This window comes from Magnolia sinica, chromosome 2 (assembly GCF_029962835.1).
Source record: "Magnolia sinica isolate HGM2019 chromosome 2, MsV1, whole genome shotgun sequence".
Classification (NCBI taxonomy): Eukaryota; Viridiplantae; Streptophyta; class Magnoliopsida; order Magnoliales; family Magnoliaceae; genus Magnolia; species Magnolia sinica.
The window spans coordinates 61,591,002-61,611,827 of NC_080574.1; positions in this window are offsets into that span (position 1 = coordinate 61,591,002).

A 20,826-nucleotide genomic window follows, 5' to 3' on the forward strand; every position below is an offset into this window, starting at 1 on the left:
ATTGCATTTAAGTGTGATTAGGACCATTACGTAGTCCAGGCAATCGGTAACAGTTTTCGATCAAGTGGCCAAACTAGTCTCGTCACAAGAGATACGTTCAGTGAATCCGAGCCGTAGGTGATCGTCGACAGTGGTTAGGCCACGGGGAGCGTTTGTGCGGTCCATGTTAATTAATTCAATGTGCATTAGTACTAATCGAACTTATCATGTTACCCGATTGGCCTAATGTGTGTTTACCATGTATGGACGCTACTGCTTGAATTTAAGGTACCACTTACCAATGCAAACATATTTCAACCATGGTACTATGATCTGCTAAGACTTATGAGCCGGGCATGATGGTGTATGGGATATCGTGGTCAAGCTGTCAGCCTACGCTGGGGTGATGAGCCTCCCCATAGTGACCAGTGAGCAACCCAAACTCGTGAGCCAAATATGGTGGTGTACGGGACACCGTATTTGAGTTGTCAGCTTACGGTTAGGTGACGAGCCTTTCCATAGTGACCTCGAGTATAAACTAGGCCTACATTGAGGTGACAAGCCTCCCATAGTGACCTGAACTTGCCTATCCACTACTTTTCAATCAAGGGTGATGTTGCCCTATAACTTGCCTATCGTATGTGATTAAGTAAGATTGACGACCCTAAATGGATCATTGTTTGGGTAAATGATATAAAGGGAGGTACCTTAGCTTCCCGAATCTATTGTATGAATAAGCCTAAATAATTACTTGGCTAACACGATCATGCACCGCATTGCATGTGCTTTGACGAGGAAGCATATGTTTAGGGAGTTTGCCATGCATGATTGTGAGATGATATTGCCGAGGGAGTGCAGGCGAGGGTATGCATCATTATAGTATATCATTCTTGTATTAACAAGAGTACTTAGGACATGATTATTGTACTTCTTTATCATTACTATTTGACTAAATTGATAACATATTAACCTTTACCTTATAGCTCCACTGAGTTGATCACTCACTCCCACTCTGGGACGATGTTTTAAAACACCAACTAGACTCTATTTTAGCTGCAGATGATGGTGAGGCTTACGAAGTGGAGCCTGACTTCTACGATGATGAGGAGTTCTCCTATATGCAGCTATCAAGCGGGTCTATATAGACCATGTGCTGATCAACGAGATTACAGGGATATGAATTAGTTGGACATTACACATTGTCATTTTGTATATTTTGGAACAAACATGTATATATTCAGCCTAGTGGCATGATCATACTGTGGGGATTTATACCGACTTATATACTTTATATATCTTTCACCGTCTTCCGCTTGCTAAATTTAATCATCTCTAGAGTATGATATGCTGATTTAGTGCAAGCCCATTCATGTTTAATACACTAATACGGACAACATTTAATCATCATTATTTATGTTGCATAAGTGATGTGACGAATCTCGGAAGTTGAGCTGTACTCGACCCCCGATTTTCGGAGCGTTACAAGTTGGTATCAAAGTATGATTTGGATTAAGCTGGACCTAGGTTATGGTAACACGATGCACAATGACGTACTTTAACTTAGGAGGAGGCGATAAAACGTAGAAATAATCATAGGATTCGGCAAAACTGACCCTTAAAATATGACCCGTATGCATTTGCGATCATGTGAGATGATCTCAGTTCCTTTTTAGACCATCAATCGACGGGTTTAGACAATAATTTGGCGTATTCCACACTCAGATGACCCGAAAAGCATGATTATGCATGAGATGGACTCTGAAAACACCTCAAACGGGCGTAGGGGCCCAAAACACATTTTTCGTTGGGACCCAGGGGGTCCCCCTCACAATTTCGGCACCCCGAGAGTGGGATGCCATCTCCCCCAGGGTAGCCCTATCGCCCTAGGTCCAGTGGACTGCAATGCCATCGCGCCTACCGTGAGGCCTTGCGGTCGAGTCTAGCGAGCTGCGGTGGGCTCGTAGGTCCGGCGGCCCGCCACCCCTTTGCACGTGTGTGGGCCCACGAAAACCATGGGGGACCCTCTATATTTCCCTTTTTGCTCATTACACTCCCCCACCTAACTTCTAAACCCTTCCAACCCCTCCAAAAACCTGATTTTTCACCTCAAATCCCCCCTCCATTCTCATATCTTCTTCTTCTTCATTACATACCCACCTCCAACATTTCATATAAACTCATCTCCAATCTCCCTTATTTCCTCCCATTTGAGCACATATACCCTCCTTTGTGTCTCATAAACCTCAAAATCCACCAACCCATCTTATCCTTCAATCTTGCTTCACTCTCATGGCTCTTTTTAAGCTAGTGCCTGCTATCTTTTCCCTTTCCACACTTCTTTCCCTTATGGGAAAGAAGAGGGTGCCCGCGGATGAAGTTGGGCCTAGCTGCCCTACCCGTCCAAGGAAGCAGAGAAGCGTCGAGGCTAGCACTAGCGTTGAGCAGGAGCGAAGGACGAAGCGGGATCTCAATCCCCAAATTTCTATCAAAAGAGGTCTGTCGGCGGGCATCGGACATGGTAGGTTTCAAGCCCGTAGAGTTATCTTTGAAGCACACATGGACGAAAGGTTGTTTGGGCTGTATCCGGGGATGGACCTCCTGTTGGACGCCGGGTGGGGTCCTATATTTGAAGGTAAGTCACGTGGGTGTGAGCGCACGGTCCGAGCCTTCTATACCCACATACGAGATCCACTGCTAGAGCCCCTACAGTTGAAGGTGGGAAGCCATTGTCGACGTTGGTGTGATATCCCGAATCATAGGGATTCCACATGGAGAGGTGCACGCTAGCGAGAAGAATCTCAAGAGTACATGAGAAAGATATCACCGCACGCAGTTTCTTTGTGGCCGATTGGTCCATTGGAAGCAAGGCAATTACCTCCCAGCGACCGAGATGACTCCTGACTTCTGCCTACTTCACTACATATTCACAAACAATTGTATACTAGGTGGAACAATCGCAGCGAATCCAAGCGTTTGATGGTGGACTCTCTATACAAAGCTTGGCAGGGAGACAAGCTGTGTTTGCCTACGTACATACTACTACAAATAGTCCAGACCGCACGCGCTGTTAGGACGAATATTTCCCTTCCATTTGGACGACTTATATGCAAGATTGCTTATGAGTTTAGCTACAGACTTAAGGCGGATGAGCTTGCACCGATCCATTTCATCAATGACACCACATCCAACAACATGGGCATTGGACCACAACAATGTCAAGCCCGACGTGATGAGTATGGTGACGAGATAGAAGAAGAGAAAGGGAGCAGTGAAGAGGAGGAGGAAGAAGAACTTGAGGAAGGCAGTGAAGGCGAGGAAGGAAGTGATGGTGAGGGAAGTGATGAGGAGGAGCAGGAAGAAGAAGAAGAGGAGGCCCAAGATTCAGATGGGGGCCTTACTCCTGCTACACATGAGCACCACCGTGATCGGGCTGCCTTAGAATTCTGCTTGGCTCAGCCTGAGGAGAGCCAAGTCACCCTAAGACAGGAGGTCAGAGAGACCTGGGCCGAAGTAAAGAAAAAGTTTGACGAGAGTTAGGCTTACATGAAACAAAGGTTTAAGAAAGTGCCTCGTACCTTGAAGGCTCTCCTGTACTGTCATGGCCCAACTCGGAAACCGGGTTTACTAAATTCTCAATTGCCAAATCCGTTGCCGATAGCCTCCGTAGTACCCCATTCTCTGCTTCCAGCGTACATACGCCAAATTTTGATCCTGGGATCCTATAAGGAGGATTTTCCAACATACATTTATCTCGTAATAAGCATAACCACAAGTTTACCCAAATTACAAAGGCAATATCATCATCACATATCCACTAATATAATCATTTGAGTACAATACTAAAAGGTAAATACATAAATTGAAAATCAAAGCTTCAGACGATCGCTGCATGCTCCAAGCTCAACATTGTTGCAACCTAACGCCACCTATACGTATTTGTCGTGCATAAGCTTATAGAAAGCTTAGTGGGTAGTGAAAGTGTGTGCACAAGGTAAGTGCCCAGTAAGCAATATCAGAGTAATCAGAGTAAGTGGAAATATAATATCAGAAATACTGGCAAGTTCAAAAATCATACAATATCAGAGTAATGCGAAGACATCCTGATAGGCCCATAAATACCATCAGCCTTATCCAAGCTATGTGATGCAAAAATATAATAAACTAATATCATTTACTTAATGAAGCAAAGTAGATCAGATATGTAATGCGGAGACAGTAAGCCAAATACTATGTGTTGAGGATGCAATGCAATATGCGATGTGAATGAAATGACTAAGCTAAACTGTGAAGTCGAGATGATAGTACGTAGTATCGCAAGCTACGGGGTCTATCACAAAGGACTTCTATCCAAACCAGTCCCATACCTAAATTTAGATAGTCAGACTGGTAAACTCCTGATCTTAGGTTAGTCGCGCGCCCAACCGAAATCCTGGCCATGCGAAGGTACACAACAATTAGTTGCGCACCACCAGCCCGAGTGGATAGTGAATGAAATGAATGTATGAGTATGTAACTGCTACTCAATAAGTCCACATATCAGTACGGTTCCTCTCTGAAAAATCACCGGAGTCTATTACACTCTAAACTAGATTGTCGCCCCATCGCGCACAACAAGGTGAGTGGAAGAGACCTCACTATCTGCCTGCCAATATCGGGCCTAGCTCGTCAATGGCGGACCCATTCCTCGAGCTAGTCAGACTCAGCCTACCATTGTCCCATCCTCTCAGGCAGGTAAGGTCGTACCCCCTTCCAACCGACCACGACATGGTGGGAGACACGGCCTAATGGTATACGGTCCTCATGTGCTCATGCGTCCACTTGGTCTAAACATTGGAGCAACTTCTGGAACTAAGAGGGTTTAGAGACTTTCACCTAGGGATATTTATAGCACCCCATGTAGAACAGATTTTCGGTGTCCCATCTGGCCATCCACAAAATACCTGTGGAGGCTACGGCCCTGATGTCGCTAGGGCGTACGGTGCGTCACACAAATGCGAGATGCATGAGTCACACAGTCTAATCTTGCATCAATCCTGCACATACCATGCACTCATGTGGGGCAACTCCGCCTATCACGGAGTCCTATGAACAACCTGCCTTATGGCATATGCAGTGGTCAATCACATCTCATAACAAACATACAGATGATGTGTATGGGCATGTATTATGATGTTATTCTATCACAAACTCATAATCGGTATCAATAACCGATCTCAATAATCATCATCGACAATCAGCCTTGACAATGTGGACATTTAACCAACATTGCCCCAAGGAGCGGCCTTTGTAGGGCCAAACATATATTGGGCCCATGGCCTCACACAAAGGCCTAATATACAACACAAAAAGCCTTACTCAAGGGCCACATATACCCAATAGGTGGGCCCTGCTCATTGGCCTCAAATACATGACATGTGGGCCCTACACATGGGTCTCGAATACATCAAATGGGCCATGCATCATGGGCCTAATACATATCATAATGGGCCTTACCCATAGGCCACGAATACATCACAATGGCCTTGCCCATGGGCCTTGAATACATCACAATGGGCCTCAACCCATGAGCCCCAAATACATTACATTGGGCCTTGAATACACAATAGGTGGGCCCCGCACCTGGGCCTCAAAACACGCAATAGGTGGGCCCCGCTCATGGGTTAAAGATACATCATGATGGGCCACAAGTATATCAAAGTGGGCCTCTCGAATGGGCTACAAAATACATTAAAGAGGGCCTCACAGATGGGAGCTTGGATTACATCTAAAATCATTTCAATAGTTATATGTGTAACATGTATATCACTGTACACTATCATTCTATGGGCACATGGCCCACTAATGATGATCAGCACTGTCCAAACATTGTCCTGAAAATCAGCACCATCCAAACATTGCCTTTGCAAATCAGTACCATCCAAACATTTCCTATGCAAATCAGTACCATCCAAACATTGTTTAGCACCATCCAAACCTTGTCGAGCACAATCTGGACGATGTGGATAAATAGATGGACAGTTTGGATATAATACACATACCTCGTGTGGGTCCTACAGACCCTGTTGATGTCAATACATGTGGGACCAATAGAACTTGCTGATGTAATGACAACAGTAGTGTAGTTGCTATCAGCGCTTCACCAGCCAATCCGCTATCCCATCAGGTGGGTCCCACGTGGGGTCCACCATAACGTTTATCTTCCATCCAATCCACTGGTAACGTCACACAGACCCGGATGAAGAGGAAAAACAAATTTAATAATGATCTAAAACTTCTAGGCCCAGAAAGGGGTTTTAATGGCAGATGTTTAATCACACTATTTCTTGTCGTGTGGGCCATGTGAGATAAGTATACGGCTGATTTTTGGGCATCCCAGTGCCTAAAGGGGGCCCCATCAAATGCACGGTGGTGATGTGGGGTCCACATCATAGTGGGACATGCAGATGGGACCCACGTCCCAGCCCCCTTTCACGTCCAGCGCAATAGGACGCTGCGCGTCCTCTAGACAGCAGCAGCGCTTGCTACATACATTATTTTTCTTAAAACGTATTCTTTTATAGTTTTTCACAGGTGGGAGCTGCATCAGGAGAATTCAACCCACCCACTGGCTCCTATGGCTCAAGACAAGACAAACAAGCCCAATATTGAGCATGTTTCGGTATATAGAAACATCGGAGTGGCTTTCAACGGTAACAATGCTATTTTCTATGTTATGGCCCACCAAATAGTCGGATCAGCTTCATTTTTTGGCTCAACGCCTAAAATGAGTTGAGAAATAGGATAGACTGTGTGGATTGAATTCATATATTAAGGTGGGGCCTGTATGAGTGGTCTACCTAAAAAGTCTAAAGAATCAAACAAATATATATATATATATCTATATATTGCTGCAGTGAGGACAACCCACTGCCTATTCACACCTACAGAACACGTCCGTATATACATATATTGTCAGGGTGGGTCCCACATGGACGTGGCCTACTTGATTTGGATAAATCTGATATTTGTGTTTTCCCATCTCCCTAAGGTAGGGCCCACATGGTTTAGACGGTGTGGATCCTACACGTCCATCAAGTGGGTCCCACAAAGGTGGATGACTTGGATAAAATGCATACATCAAGGGGCCAACAACAAAGGAAAAGAGAGAGAGAAGCAGAGAGATCGAGTGATGGAGGGACCCGGTACTATGGGCCCTCCCTTCCATGATTTACAACATACATCAAGTGGGTCCCATTACATATGGGCCCACCGATCAAAATCAATGGTGGAGATCCTTTCTTCACCAAAATGCAAGGTCTAGATGACCCTATCCATGCAAGGAAAACAAACATCATGATAGGGTCCATGGAAAATGGCCCCATCATGGAATGATCATGAGAATCAAGGTCGGCCATCGGCCACATCTCCAAAGTGAGATCCATACCATCAATCGGTAGGCCTCACTTGGCACATCATCAAAACATGAAAATCTAGCATATAAAGCACCCACCGTTCGATCTTCTTGGTCCGATGGTATGCCGATCTCCTTGTGCCTCTCTTTGATGGAAGATGATGAGAGATGAAGGGCTAGGATGAAGGATTTTGGGATGGGAAGTGGGCCACACAACACACTTTTCTCACTTGGGATATCTTGGACGTCCACTCTCTTCTTTACTTGGAATTTTATGTTTGAGAAATGAGAGAGAGAGAGGGTTGTACGGAGAGAGAGTGATGGGTGATGGATGTGAGGTGAGTGATGGGTGAGGTGAGAGATTTGTTGACTTTTGGGGTAGATTGCTTGACTTGTGGAGAAAGAAAGCATGGGTTGTGTACTTGACATGAGGTGATTGATTGATTGAGTGATTGATTGATGAGACATGTTGTAGATATTCTCTTGGGATTGTAAATACATGGTGTTTTCCTCGAACTGAACGCGAGCCCACATCTCCTTGCTAGGGTATCGGATCGGTATGCAGATGTGACGTTGGAATAGTGGTGACGGTGCGGTCGCAAGGATATAAGTTTTGAGTCGAGCCAACTTTGATATACGAGACATAACTCAAGATCATGCGCAAGTGCTGTCTACCAGTTGTAAGTCGCCGGAATTCAAGCGGGAGGACCGCAGAAACCTACGGAATAGTACGGGCTAGGATACGGGTCTTACATGTGATGTATGCAAGACAAGGGTGCTCCTCCATAATCACCAGATTCGGACGACTAGTCATATGTTGTAGTTATCTTTGGGTTTTCCTTATTTTCTTACTTTCTATGTAACAGCCTTGATAGGCTTAGTAGTAGGGTAGAGTTGTTGATGTGTTTTAGTTTTTAAAGCTTTGTTAGATTAGCTCACATGCATCTTCTATCATGATCTATGTAAGACTACATCTCATGTATTGTGACAATTTTGCTTAAATGAAATGCATGAAGCTCATTTTGTTATGAAATGTGTAGAATGCTTAAGAAATTGAGTGTTGAAATGCTAAATCTTACACATGTTTCACCCTATGCTATATAGAGGGAATGCCACCTAAGGCCACTCAGAGTACAGCATGTCTTACACTTGGAGAATCAAGTGACGGGGCACCTCCCCTAAGCGATAGCCACACGAACCCTAGTTTGAGCCCGAATCATGAGACTATGCCGGATTCTCTACCAGCTACTGGCCCCACAAATGGGCCAACACCTAGGGCACCACCAGTTCCGGAATAGAACTGTGTGTCTACCTCGATGCCACACATGCCTCAGGCGGCTTCTCCTCCTGATAGGTTGGAGCAGATGATGCTCCTTATGCAGCAGCAATAGCAGATTTGGACCACCATTGCGGGGGCTCTTGATAAGAACATGAACGTGGCCCTGTCTGCACCACCTATGCACCCTGCTGGAAACATGAATGCCAACGGCTTATTTGAGCAATTCCAGCGCTTCCAACCTCCCACTTTTACGGGTACTCACAGACCCAAGGAGACTGAGTACTGGCTTGACCGCATCTCTAAGATGTTGAAGCCACTGCACTGCACTGAGGAAGAGGAGGTTGAGTTGGTTACGTACATGTTTGAGAATGAGGCTAGTCTATGGTGGGATAACATCCTATGGACAGTGGTTGCTGGGTATGTATGGACGTAGGAAGCTTTTAAGACCTGCTTCCATGGGAGTACTTCCCCCTCGTGCAGCGTAATGAGGGAGGAGAGTTTCTTCACCTTTGACAGGGAGGGATGAACGTAGCAGAGTATGAGAACCGCTTTACGGAGCTGGCTAGATACGCTCCTTTGATATTAGCAAACGAGCCGATGCGAATGCGGTAATTTTCTGAGGGTCTCCGACCTGAAATATGCATAAAGATGTGTTGCGCTAGAATTCCCAACTATCCTGAGCTAATGAGCATATCCTTGTGAGCTGAGCAGGATGGGGATAGACTGTCTCGTACACGTGTACCCATGGGTCTGAAGCCTTGACCTAATTTTCCTAACAGACCATTCTTCAGCAAGAGGTCATGGACAGATTCACTTCCCAGGCTTATGGCTCCATGGACACAGCCTAGGTGATCAGATCTATGGTGCACCTACTGCAAGAGGTCGGGCCATACTGACACTTACTGGTTTACTAGGATGCGGGACAACAAATTCATGCCTCCTCAGAAAATCAACCATCAGATGTCGTAACCTATCTCAGCTCCACCTCTACGAGCAGCACCGCCTACATAACCATCTTACCAGCCACCCGCACCTCAATTTAGGCCGCCTCAACGACCTATGGCAGTGTAGCCGAATTGTCCTCAACAAGCTCGAGTGCACTCATTTGCAGCTGAAGCGTCTGATTCAGCAGCTACAGTGCCTTTAGCTTTCGAGGTCACAACACATATCCAAGGTACACCAGTCTTCCTATTGGTGGACACCAAGTCCATTATTTCAATAATATCATACGTATCAGTCAAGCGACTAGTATTGGAAACTACTCATATGGTTGGAATGAGACACCTTACTGCCACAAGGACCTTCTCAGACACTACCAAGATTTGTAAGGGTTGCTTGATAGACTTAGGAGGCATAACAGTACTCGTTGAACTGATTGTTGCCCCGCTGTGTCATTATGATGTCATCCTCGGTATGGATTAGCTCACCGAGATGAAGGCAGAGATCGGTTGCGATACTAGAGTGGTGACCGCCCATGGACCTGGGGGCACGACCTTTACTTTCCCAGTTCAGGTCAATTGGTACTACCGTATTAATTGTTATGCTACCTTGCTAGAGAATGTTGATCGTCCAACACTCGGGAGGACCCCTGTAGTCTAAGATTTCACAGACGTGTTCAGGATGATACATGGACTATCGCCTCGGTGTGAGATTGACTTTACTATCGACCTTGTGCCTGATGCGACACCCATTTCGTTACCGACGTATCGCATGACTCCTTGTGAAATGGAGAAATTAAGGAGACAGATTGACAGTCTGTTGGAATCAAGCTTCATACGACTGAGTGAATCTCCTCGGGGAACACTTATGTTGTTTGTGTAAGAGAAGGATGGATTACTGCGATTGTGTATTGATTATCGCAAGTTAAACCAAGTGACAGTGAAGAACAAGTATCGCTTGCCCAGGATTGATGATCTGGTTGACCAGTTGAAAGGGGCATAATATTTTTCAAAGATTGACTTACAGTCAGGGTATCACCAGTTGTGTGTCAGAGATGAGGACGTGCAAAAACAGCATTCAGAACCAACTTTAGGCACTACGAGTTCCTTGTGATGTTGTTTGGACTCACGAACGCACCAGCCGTGTTCATGGACCTTTTGAACTAGGTGTTTCGGCCGTATCTGTTCCGATTCATCATCGTATTTATAGATGACATCCTGATATATTCCAAGAGTTAGAAACATCACGAGGAGCACTTACGAGCAGTATTTGATAGTCTCAGGAAGAACCAATTGTTTGCTCAGTATGAGAAATGCGACTTCTGGAAAGAAGAAGTCAAGTTCTGGGGACGTGTGGTGTCCAAGGAAGGATAGCTGTGGACCTTGCTAAGGTGGCCACAGTTCAGGACTAGGAACAGCCGATTTAGTTATTGAAGTGAGGAGCTTCCTCGGCCTGGCAGGTTACTATTATCGATTCATTATGACTTTTCCAAGATAACCAAACCATTATCTCAGCTCACTCGGAAAGATCTTAAGTTTTCTTGGAATGAGAAAGCAAAAGCAGCCTTTTAGGAATTAAAGGACAAGCCAACGTCCGCCCCTGTGCTAGTATTGCCAAAGCAAGGGGTCAGATATACGATATACACCGACGTGTCTCGCATTATTTTGAGTTGTGTCCTTATGCAGAAGGATAGGGTGATTGCCTATGCATCGCGATAGTTGAGGAAACACGAAGAGAACTACCTTACCCACGACCTGGAATTGGTGGTCGTCATCATTGCATTAAAGCTCTAGAGACATTACCTCCATGAAGAGGGGTTCGGGCTCTTTTGTGACGACAAGAGCCTCAGGTACATACTCACATAGAGAGACCTAAATATGAGGCAACGATGATTGATGGAAACCTTGAAGGACTTCAAGTTTAAGGTCTCCCACCATCCTGGTAAGGCCAACCTTGTGGTAGATGTGTTGAGCTACAAGATGACGATAGCATTTGCAGCTCCACTGATGATAGAACAATGGAACATGGTGGAATTCGTGTGAGACGTTGAACAGAAGCTTACAGTAGAGAAGCCATTTGAGAGCGTCGCACACATCTGCTTAGGGCCACTTATTGACAACCGAATCATTTTGGCTTAGAGAGAAGATGAATAGCTGATGAAGATGAGAAAACGGACTAGTGACAATGAAGACTCTGAATGGAGAGTTGAGTTGGATGGGGGTTTATGTTATTGTGGCCGCCTATGCGTCCCAAACCCTCATGACTTAAGAAAGGAAGTTCTTGAAGCCACTCACAATTCAAAGATGGCGATGCATCCTAGTAGTATGAAGATGTATTGTGATATGAAACGTTCATACTGGTGGGATAACATGAAGGCCCACATAGTAGACTTTGTGTCCCGTTGCCTCACGTGCCAGCAGGTCAAGGCCGAGCATTGCTGACCTCCTGGTTTACTTTAGCCCATGCCTATAGCTGAATGGAAATGAAATTTCATCTCTATGAATTTTATTTCCAAGTTACCAAAGATGAGGAAGGGACATGACTCCATTTGGGTGATCATAGATCGATTGACAAAGTCAACTCATTTCCTCCCGATTAGAGTCTCAAACTCAACAGACGATTTGGCCAGGCTGTACATCAAAGAGATAGTAGGTCTGCATGGAGTGCCTATGGAGATTGTGTCAGATCGAGACATGTGATTCACATTTATCTTCTAGACTTATATCCAAGAAGTAATGGGTGTGAAACTAAAGTTTAGTACCGTGTTCCACCCATAGATGGATGGGGAGACAGAATGGGTCAATCAGGTGTTAGAGGATATGTTGCAGGCATGTATGCTTAATTTCAAAGACAGTTGGGATGACTGTCTTCCTTATGCTGAGTTCAGTTATAACAACAATTTTCAAGCGAGCATTGGCATGGCTCCCTACGAAGCACTGTATGGGCGTCTATGTCGAGCACCGCATTGCTGGGAAGAAGTTAGAAAGAAGAGTTTGATTGGCCAAGATTTGGTACAGGCGACCTCAGAGAAGATCAACATTATTAAGCATCGACTTCTTGCAACACAGAGCAGACAAAAGAGTTACGCTGATACCAAACAGAGACCACTAGAGTTTGAAGTTGGGGACCATGTCTTTCTTAAAGTTTCCCCCATAAAGGGAGTCCTCTGATTTGGCAAGAAAGGGAAACTCATGCCATGATTTATTGGATCGTTCCAGAATCTAGATCGAGTGGGTGAGGTAGCGTACAACCTTACTTTGCCCACACCACTCGCAAGCGTGCACAACGTATTTCACATATCGATGCTGAAGAAATACGTTCCTGATCCTTCCCATATTATCAAGTGAGAGCAGGTACAATTGAGTGAAGATGCTACTTATGTACTGCGACCAACGCGTATCCTAGACATGAAGGAATAGGTGCTGCACAGTAAAGTTATCTCGCTTGTGAAGGTACTGTGGACACCACACTCAGGAAGAGGCTACTTCGGAAACAGAAGCCAAGATCCATAAGACCTATCCTCAGATTCTCGAGGAGTACGAAAAGGTTCTAATTTCGTGTACGAAAATGTACTAATTTCGAGGATAAAATTTTTCTTTAAGGGGGTAGATTAGAACGTCTGGAAAAAATCCATAAAAAGACCTAAGTACCACCTCAGGCCGAAATCACTAAGGACAGAATCCTTTAGAAATTAGACAAAAAAATTAATTAAGTACAAAACTGAATTAATTGGTGAATTAGCTCGAACCACTTTCTATACGAACTGCAAGACCTAAAACTATTAGAATCACTAACTTAACAATTCCTAAAAACCTAGGATCAGTGTCAAAGCCCAGTTGCTCTCGGTAGTACATTGAAACTCCATATCGGGCCTGGACCGCGTGTCAAAAGTCTGATAACTGCAAAACTATAAGGTTATGACCACCTTACTGGGCTTGACAACCATCATGCGAATTGAGTCCAAATAATATCCAGCAACGCACAACTTGAGCCTGGAGTAAAGTGTGTGAGAAATGTGAATATCTTTAAAAAATGAACTCAAACTTACGTGAATTGGGCCGTTCGCTTGCAAGCCAAATTTAAGGTTTCAGACTATTAGATTCTGACCCAACTACACCCTTGGATTAGGAAAATTTCCCTGCACCCATTGGTATACTTATGGCCCTGATCAAGAGACGATGACCATTGAACTGAAACGGGTCCTCCACGATCGACCCACTAATCCGATCGGACCAAAATCTTAACCTGGAATAGATCCATTATTAGGGAACATTTTTCAGATCGTATGCGAACAATGGACCTCTAGATGAGCCCTGTTGGCCCAAAACAACCGCCCTTTGGCTATACCCTAAGAATACCATGGCCCAAGGGCCATTGACATCAATTTTAGGCCTATATAAGGGCCTTAAACTACCACATTCCTACCCCATACGAATTTTCTCTAAACCTAGGAGAGAGAAGAGAGAAAAGAGGAGGAAAGAGTAGAGATCGAAGGGAGATCCTTGGAGTTTGCTACAGTACTCCTGTTCTGCTACTCCACGCATCGAATTGTCGTTACGTCTAGCTGCTCGACTCGTTTCAATGCCATTTTTGGGTAAGAAATCCTAACCCTAATCTGTTTTAGAAATCTAAACAGAGAAATAGCTAACCTATTTCAATGTTTAGGTAGTTGTTGTGTCGTAGACAAAGACGTGGTGTACGAACCGAGTTCGTAATGAGCGTACTGACGAAAGGTATGGACTATAAACATTTAGGTTATGATTTTCAAGGCTTTCAATGTCAGTTAATGATTTATGACTGACTTGATTGCTGCCACATGTACTTAGATATGACGTTTCCCATGTATCACACATGTATGAACTATGTTGAATATATAATGCATTCCATGTGTTTGTTGAAATTTTTAAATGAAAGTGCTATTATGATTTGTGCTTGTCATGACTATTAATCTTGGTTATATGTTTGTTGTATGTAGAACAACTCCTTTACGAAAGGATTTGCTATAATATATGCTATAACTAAGTTAGGTCATGTATGTATTAATGTGTAGGCTAAGTTTTGATAAAATGTCTGAATGAGTAAATGTTTGATGGATTGGAATTATTAAGGGTGTTGAGATAGGATTCTCAACTACCTTACCTATATGTATAAATTCCTTCAAGTAACCTAAATTTCAATTACATGATTTATATATGAAAGATATATGTATGATAATATGTTCAATATGTTTGTTAAAATACTCAAATGAGAATCATATATGAATTGGTTGTTAAATGTTGTTATGACTATCACATGTGATTACCTGTTGCATTTAAGTGTGATTAGGACTACTACGTAGTCCAGGCAATCGGAAATAGTTTCCAATCGAGTGGTCGAACTTGTCTCACCACATGGGATACGTTCAGTGAATCCGAGCTGTATGGTGATTGTTGACAGTGGTTAGGCCATGGGGAGATGCGCTCCATGTCGATTAATTCAACATGCGCTCATACTAATTGAACTTGCCAAATAACTCGATTGGCCTAATGTATGTTTGCCATGTATAAACGCTACTGCTTAAATCTAAGGTACCACTTACCAATACAAACACATTTCAACTATGGTACCACAATCCGCTAAGACTCATGAGCCAGGCATGGGGGTGTATGGGACACCATGGTCGAGCTATCGGCCTATACTGGGGTGACGAGCCTCCTCGTAGTGACCAATGAGCAACCCAAACTCGTGAGCCGAATATGGTGGTGTATGAGACACCATTTTTAAGTTGTCGGCCTATGGGAAGGTGATCAGCCTTTCCGTAGTGACCTCTAGTATAAACTAGGCCTACGTTGAGGTGACGAGCCTCATGTAGCGACCTAAACTTGCCTATCTGTTGCTTTTCAATCAGGGATGATATTGCCCTATAACTTGCATATTGTATGTGATTAACTAGGATTGATGACCCTAAATGGATCATCGTTTGGGTAAATGATATAAAGGGAGGTACCTTAGCTTCTTGAATCTTCTGTATGAATAAGACTAAATAATTACTTAGCTAACAAGATCATACATCGAATTGCATGTGCTTTGGCAAGGAAACGCACGTTTAGAGAGTTTGTCATGTGAGATCGTGAGATTATGTCACTGAGAGCGTGCAGGCGAGGGTATGCATCATTATAACATATCATTACTGCATTAACAAGAGTACTTAGGATATGATTGTTGTACTTCTTTATCATTACTACTTGACTGAATTGATAACATGTTAACCTTTGCCTTATAGCTCCACGAAGTTGATCACTCACTCCAACTCTGGGATGGTGTTTTAAAACACCAACCAGACTCTGTTTTAGCTACAGATGATGGCAAGGCTTACGAAGTGGAGCCTAACTTCTACGACTATGAGGAGAGTTCTCCTATATGCAGCTATCAGGCGGGTCTATGTAGACTATGTGCTGATCGACGGGATTACAAGGATACGAATTAGTTGGAAATTACACTTTGTTATTTTGTATATTTTGGAATAAACATGTATATATTTAGCCTGGTGACATGATCATACTCTTGGGATTTATAATCACTTATATACTTTATATATCTATCGCAGTCTTCCGCTTGCTAAATTTAATCATCTCTGGAGTATGATACACTGATTTAGTGTAATCCTATTCATGTTTAATGCACTAATATGGACAACATTTAATTATTATTATTTATGTTGCATAAGTAATGCGACAGATCTCGGGAATTGAGATGTGCTTGACCCATAATTTTCGGGGCGTTACAAGTTGGTATCAAAGTATGATTTAGATTAAGTTGGACCTGGGTTATGGTAACACGACGCACACTGACGTACTTTGACTTAGAAGGGGGCAATAAGATATAGAAATAATCGTAAGATTTCAAGTTTCACCGGCGGGTGAAACTGACCGTTGAAATATGACCTATATGCATCTGTGATCATGTGAGATGATACCAGTTCCTTTTTAGACCATCAATCAATGGGTTTAAATGATAATTCGGTGTATTCCACACTCAAATAACTCAGAAAGTGTGAATATGCATGAGATGAAGTCCAAAAACACCTCAAACAGGCGTAGGGGCCTAAAACACATTTTTCGGTGGGATCGAGGGGGTCCCCCGCATATTTTTGCCACCCCGAGAGGGGGATACCATTGCCCCTAGGGTGGCCCCATCACCCTAGGTCCAATGGACCGCGATGCCTTCGCGCCTACCGCGAGGTGTTATGGTCGGGTCTAGCAGGTATGGTTGGCCGCCACCCCTTTGCACATGTGTGGGCCCACGAAAACCATGTGAGACCCTCTATATTTCCCTTTTTGCTCATTACACTCCCCCACCTAGCTTCTAAACCCCTCCAAAAACCTGATTTTTCACCTCAAATCCCCCTCCATTCTCATATCTTCTTCTTCTTCTTCATTACATACCCACCTCCACCATTTTCATCAAAACCCATCTCCTATCTCCCTTATTTCATCCCATTTGAGCACATAAACCCTCCTTTATGTCTTATAAACCTCAAAATCCACCAACCCATCTTATCCTTCAATCTTGCTTCACTCTCATGGCTCTTTTTGAGCTAGTGCCTGCTATCTTTTCCCTTTCCACACTTCTTTCCCTTATGGGAAAGAAGTGGGTGCCCGTGGATGAAGTCAGGCCTAGCCGCCCTACCCGTCCAAGGAAGTAGAGAGGCGCCGAGGCTAGCACTAGCGTTGAGCGGGAGTGAAGGATGAAGTGGGATCTCGATCCCCAAATTCCTATTGAAAGGGCTCTGTCGGCGAGCATCAGACATGGTAGGTTTCAAGGCCGTAGAGTTATCTTTGAAGCACACGTGGACGAAAGACTATTTGGGTTGTATCTAGTGATGGACCTCTTGTTGGACGCCGGGTGGGGTCCCATATTTGAAGGCAAGTCTCATGGGTGTGAGAGCATGGTCCAAGCCTTCTACGCCCACATACAAGATCTACTGCTGGAGCCTTTACAGTTCATTATCCTCGTAGGAAGGCAGGAAGCCATTGTCGACGTTGGTGTGATATCCCGAATCATGGGGATTCCACGTGGAGAGGTGCACGCTAGCGAGAACAATCTCAAGAGTACGCGATAAAGAGATTACTGCACACGGTTTCTTTGTGGCCGACTGGTCCAGTGGAAGAGAGGCAATTGCCTCCCAGCGACCAAGATGACTCCTGACTTCCGCCTACTCCACTGCATATTCACAAACAATGTGTATCCTATGTGGAGCAATCACAGCGAATGCATGTGTTTGATGGGTGACTTTCTATATAGAGCTGGGCAGGGAGACAAGTTGTGTCTGCCTATGTACGTACTACTACAGATAATTCAGACCACATGTGCCATCAGGATGGATATTTCCCTCCTATTTGGCTGACTTATATGGAAGATTGCCCATTAATTCGGCTACAGACTTAACGCGTATGAGCTTGCACCGATCCATTTCATCAATGACACCACACTCAACAACATGGGCCTGGGCTGCGATAATGTCAAGCCCGACATGATGAGTATGGTAACGAGATAGAAGAAGAGGAAGGGAGTAGCGAAGAGGAGGAAGAAGAATTTAAGGAAGGTAGTGAAGGTGAGGGAAGTGATGAAGAGGAGTAGGAAGAAGAAGAAGAGGAGTCTCAAGACTTAAATGGGGATCCTCCTGCTACACATGAGCACCACCGTGATCAGGTTGCCTTAGAAGCCCGCTTAGTTCAGCTTGAGGAGAGCCAATTAGCCCTAAGACAAGAGGTTAGAGAGACCCGGGCTGAAGTAAAGCAAAAGCTTGACGAGAGTCAGACTTACATGAAGCAAAGGTTTAAGAAAGTGTCTCGCACCTTGAAGGCTCTCTTTTACTGTATGCAGGACAAGAGTGCTCCTCCACCATCACAAAATTTGGACAACTAGTCATATGTTGTAGTCATCTTTGGGTTTTCCTTATTTTCTTGCTTTCTATGTTACAACCTTGATAGGCTTAGTAGTAGTGTAGAGTTGTTGGTGTGTTTTAGTGTTTAAAGATTTGTTAGATTAGCTCACAAGCATCTTCTGTCATGATCCATGTAAGACTACATCTCATTTATTATGACAATTTTAGTTAAATGAAATGCATGAAGCTCCTTTTGTTATGAAATGTATAGAATGCTTGATAAATTGAGTGTTGTTATGCTAAATCTTACACATGTTGCACCCTATGCTGTATATAGGGAATGCCACCTAAGGCCACTTAGAGTACGGCACGTCTTACACTTAGCGAATCGAGTGACGAGACACCTCCCCTAAGCGATAGCCACCCGGACCCCAGTTTGGGCCCGAATCACGAGACTATGCCGGATTCTCTACCAGCCACTGCTCCCACAAATGGACCAACACCTATAACACCACTGGTTCCGGAATAGAACCGTGCGTCTACTTCAACACCACACATGCCTCAGGCGGCTTCTCCTCCTGGTAGGTTGGAGCAGATGATGCTCCTTATGCAGTAGCAGTAATAGATTTGGACCACCATTGCTGGGGGTCTTGCCCAGAACATGAACGTGGCCCCGCCTACACTACCTGTGCACCCTGCTGGAAACATGAATGCTAACGGCTTATTTGAGTGATTCCAGTGCTTCTAACCTCCCACTTTTGTGGGTACTTACAGACCTGAGGAGGCTAAGTACTGGCTTGAACACATCTCTAAGATGCTGAACCTGCTATACTACACTGAGGTAGAGGAGGTTGAGTTGGTTACGTGTCACGCTCCGAGCTCGAAAACCGGGCTCACAAAATTCCCGATCACCGAATCCGGTGCGGACAGCCTCTATAGAACCTCATTCTTGGCTCCTAGCACCCATACACCAGGTTCTGATCTTGGGATGCTGCAAGGAGGATTTTAAATCATCAGTTCAATTATAATGAGCATAACCAAAAGCATAACTCACGAACAATAACCATAAGAACACCATCACAAAATTCACTATGATAAAAAACTTTAAGTACAATGCGTCTGAAGGGAAATATAAGATAATGCGAATAACAAAACTCCCAAAGCTCAACCACACACTCCTGCTGCTGCAATGCTACGGTTGCGACCTGGCATCACCTGTATGCATCAATCGTGCATAAGCTTATAGAAAGCTTAGAGGGTGGTGTAAGTGTGTGCGCAATATGAGTGTGCTCAGGATGTAAGGTCAGAGAAATGCGGGATCATGCTGATGGACATATATATGCAATCAGCCATACTAAGGCCATGCGGTGCAAAACATGAATGCGATCGACCACATCAAAGTCATGCGATGCAGAATGCAAGTCAAGCATGTCAATCCTCATCCACATATCAATGCAGCTCCTCACTAGAGCATCAAATTAGTGCGGTTCTCAGTGTGGATAATCACCGGGGTCAAGTACACTCTACGCCAGCTTACCGCCCTAATCCGGACGCACAACTGGGAGGGTGGAAGAGACCTCACTATCCGCCTGCCAACATCGGGCCCGGCTCGTCGATAGCGGACCGATTCCTCAAGCTGGTCAAACTCAACCTAGAAATTGTCCCCTCACTCAGGCGGGTAAGGTCATACCCCTTTCCAACCGACCACGACACAGTAGGAGACGCGACCTACTGGTATACGGCCCTCACGCACTCGTGTATCCACTCGGTCTCGACGTTGGAGTCATCCTCTGGTACCATCAGGTTTAGGGATTTTCACCTAGGGACATCTATGGTGCCCGTATGCTAGAACCAAATATTTTTGGTATCCAATCCTGCCATCTATGATGTGTCTCTGGAGGCTATGGCCCTGATGTTACTAGGGCATACAGTAACTACAATCACACAAATGCAAGTGCATGAGTCACACTATCAGTCACGCAACAGTCCTGTGTGTACCATGCACTTATATGGGGTAAATCCGCCTATCAGGGAGCCCATAAACAGTCTGTCCAAAGGCATATGCTATGATCGGTCACTCCTCACATCAGGCATACATATGATGCGAATGATTATGAATCATGGATCTATATTAAACATGTATAAAGAGATGGGCTCTGTGTATAACGGAGATGGGCCTAGACGGCCTACTTACCACAAGTATGGGCTTATCAGTGGGCCTTAGGCAGAGTTATAATACGGACATTTAACCAACATTATCCATTTAATGTGGACGTCAAACCATCATTGCTCCCAAGGTATAACCCACTATAAAATCACTACATATACCATGGTGGAATCACACTACAATGGGCCTTATGTATGTCCTATTGG